General features: G+C 28.7%; 1 protein-coding gene across 7 annotated transcripts in view; it reads right to left on the bottom strand.

Moving 5' to 3' along the window:
• The window catches only part of FOXP2 (forkhead box P2), a 277,840-nt gene that overhangs the window by 67,372 nt on the left and 207,068 nt on the right, over positions 1-3,400 (bottom strand). The gene's annotated exons all lie outside the window — the stretch shown is intronic.

Here is a 3,400-nt window from a genome sequence, read left to right as displayed (position 1 = left end):
AAGGAAGGAAGGAAGGAAGGAAGGAAGGAAGGAAGGAAGGAAGGAAGAAAGGAAGGAAGGAAGGAAAATACGGAAAAAGCACAAGCTAGGGGGAAAGCCCTAGAGAAAGACGGAATGGATGTGAAGAAATAGGAAGAGGATGGCAAGAGTGGTGATCAGAAAAATCGGTATAGAAACCTAAAGTATATGCTCAGATAGAAGTCAAGTAACACTGTTTGAGGCATTACTTGTACTAACCAGTATGCCATCAAACAACTTGTCAACTTTCCAAGTTTGCAATCTTTGAAATAGCAATCACTTTCCTAGAAAAAACAATTCATTTTTACTGTAAATAAAAGCAAGTATCTCTATAAATACTGTTTTAGGATAAATTAATTGGACAACATGTCTTTGAAAACCTAAAAAGATTAATAGATATAGTTCACAACTTATTTTAATAGTTATTTTTTAATGCAGTTCAAACTTTTCTAGTGTGGCACTTTATGTTATGAAGAAAGGAGAAATTAATAATGAAAAGAGGTTAGAAGAAGCAGAAGAAAAAAAAAGAAATCCAGGGTGGATTAACTCTTCTCGCCAAAAAGAAATAAAGAACTAAATAAATCAAAACCTTTCATATTTAATACTGAAAAATAGCAATGCCTTTTCTTTTCTCCATATTAACATATTCAGATTAATTAGATCACATTGAGTAACTTGAAAAATTATGACAGAAATTTAGTGATTTAAAAAAAAATTTCTGTATTTTTAAAGAATATACTGGCATACCTATAAATTACTGAATTTAATTATTCAGTATTTATTATAAATACTGAATTTAGATTATAAAATAAAATCTGAATTTAGATTATAAAATAAAAATTATTTATTATAAATACTGAATTTAGATTATAAAATTTAGATTATAAAATCTAAATTTATTATAATAACAAGCATTCTGAAATGTATATTGTAAAATTAATTCACCAATGGGTTTTTCAAGTGTTTGGTTGATTTATAAAATTGACTGTCAGTTTACTTAACTGCTTATTCTTTGATAAACAAATAGAATGGTTAGAACAAGTAGTTAGAAAAAAAAGTATCAATCTACAAAAATGTCTTTTCTTCAAACAATCATTTACCTCATACTATTTCCAAATAACAAGGAATCACACTGAAATAGATAAAGACATATTAAACTAAAAAGGCTGTCAATCTAGATAGATAGATAGATAGGTAGGCAGATAGATGATACAGAGTTTACAGATATGTACATGGATATATATATATATAGAGAGAGAGAGAGAGAGAGAGATGCCTTCTATAAAGTTAATCATAGATAAGAAGCTTGTCACACTTCTCACCTAACAGCCCCTTATTTTTTCAGTATATAGTGTTTTAATTATTCCCATATTATTCCTTCATTATTCTTATACCTACAAGTACAAATACTTTATGTATAATGATAAATGAACTGTATGGGGAAAGTTCTATGAATGGAGGTATGCTATAAACCACTAAGAGTTTACAGTCAGATTTCAACTTATACATACGACTGTAGAATTTGTTGTTATTGTGATCGATTTGATAAATGAACAAATTTAAGCAAGTTTTCTATCTTCACATTCTTTAGAGTATACTAGTCCTTACATTACATAAGTTAGATGATTATTTTTACTCTTAAAATGGTTTGAGTACCTTTCAATTAATAGCTATGACATAAATATAAACATGACATTATTATCTTCTTAAGATCATATGTATTAAATGGTCACATGTATGTGATTTTTTAAAATTTTAATCAGATTCTGGCCTACTGTCTAGGAAACTGCCATCTAAAACTGACAATATACAGACATAAAAACAAATAGAAAGATAAGCCAATTAACACATACATGATTGAACACTCTACTGCTATGTGTACAAAAGACATAAATTCAAATTAATTATGGAGGTAGAAAAACACAGGTACACTTCTGCGGGTTTTCCAACACTACAAATAAACTAATATTATCATCTCTAAATCCACATATATAAGCTCACCCAAACTAAGGAGATTACTAAAAATCTAAATTATTTAATATAAACAAAAAACTATTTTTTTCTACAGCAAAGGTCAGTAATATGCAGACTCATTCACTTGTAATTTGAAAAATGCTGAGCCTCCATTTTTAAGTTACTCATTGTAAGTGACACATTTCCTCTTTTCCTCCCTCATCGTTTATTGTTACTGCTACCACGAGCTACTCTAGGTATTCACTGATAAAAATGAATAAAGATTAACTGTATACATATAAAAATGTAGAGATTATACTACTTACAAATATTTAAATAGACAAAATCAGTATCAGCCTTTTAAAAATATATGGATAATGTTTTTGAAATACACATGCCTTAGCAAGTTCAGTGTTAGACTTATGGAAATATTTTTCACTAGATATGCAATTTGATTCATGCAAATATTCTAATAAGGGATCACAATTTAGACGTGTGATATAGAAGAGGAGGGAGAACTTACTTCAGATGTTTTCTGGTGAGAAGGCAAATAAAAGTCTGGTGGCTGTACCACCAAATGAAATCAGAAGAAATAGCTCATTTTGAATGGGTATTTATCAGTTAAAATGTTCAAGTGTGAAGGAAGGAAATAGAGTCATCTTTGGTTGTGAAATTTTTTTCTCTCTTGGTATTTAATTTGCTGACAGATTTAAAATTCTCCTTAGTGGTGGACCAAACAAGGGTCTCCATTTATCCTTATTTATTATTTCATTACATGAACTAAGCACAAACCTGACACGCTGCTCTGTACACCAAGAAGTATTAGTTAATTGAATATAAAGATAGGGTTATGCATTCTAAAATGAGAGAGGGAAAATTCTGAAACTGTTTTGCAAACAGCCAGTGGTAAAAGTAAAAAAAAATTTAGATATTATCCTAGAATAGGTAAGTGTATTACAATTAATATCACTTAATAATATTACTAAATTTAATAAATTATTTTAAATAATAATATTTAATAATTAAGTGGTATTAAATATAATTATATTTAGCTATGACATAAAAATAACCATCACATCATTGTCACCCTCAAATCATATGTAAATCATAAAAACATATATAATGTGTTTATATTAAAATTTAAAATATATGTCATTGAGGAGGTCAAAAAAGTTATTACAAGACAATGCAAAGATCATGTCTCTGTTCAAATGCATCTAAAGAGTTATTGTAACAGTTACGAAAACAAACCAAAATTTTTGTTTTATGTAAGCATAGTCTTTTTACAGCCCAGTTCAGTTGGAGCATTTCTGAACGTGCTGGGTTTGCATATTAAGTGCGTCACTTAATTAAACATCCCAATTATGTGTGGGAGATTGGAAAGGTTCTTAGCATAGTGTCAGTCCAATTCTTTCTTCACTAAATGTGA

Source organism: Piliocolobus tephrosceles, chromosome 8 (genome assembly GCF_002776525.5).
Source record: "Piliocolobus tephrosceles isolate RC106 chromosome 8, ASM277652v3, whole genome shotgun sequence".
Lineage (NCBI taxonomy): Eukaryota > Metazoa > Chordata > Mammalia > Primates > Cercopithecidae > Piliocolobus > Piliocolobus tephrosceles.
Note: the sequence above shows the minus strand (reverse complement) of the source record. Positions and strands in the feature narration are given on the sequence as shown.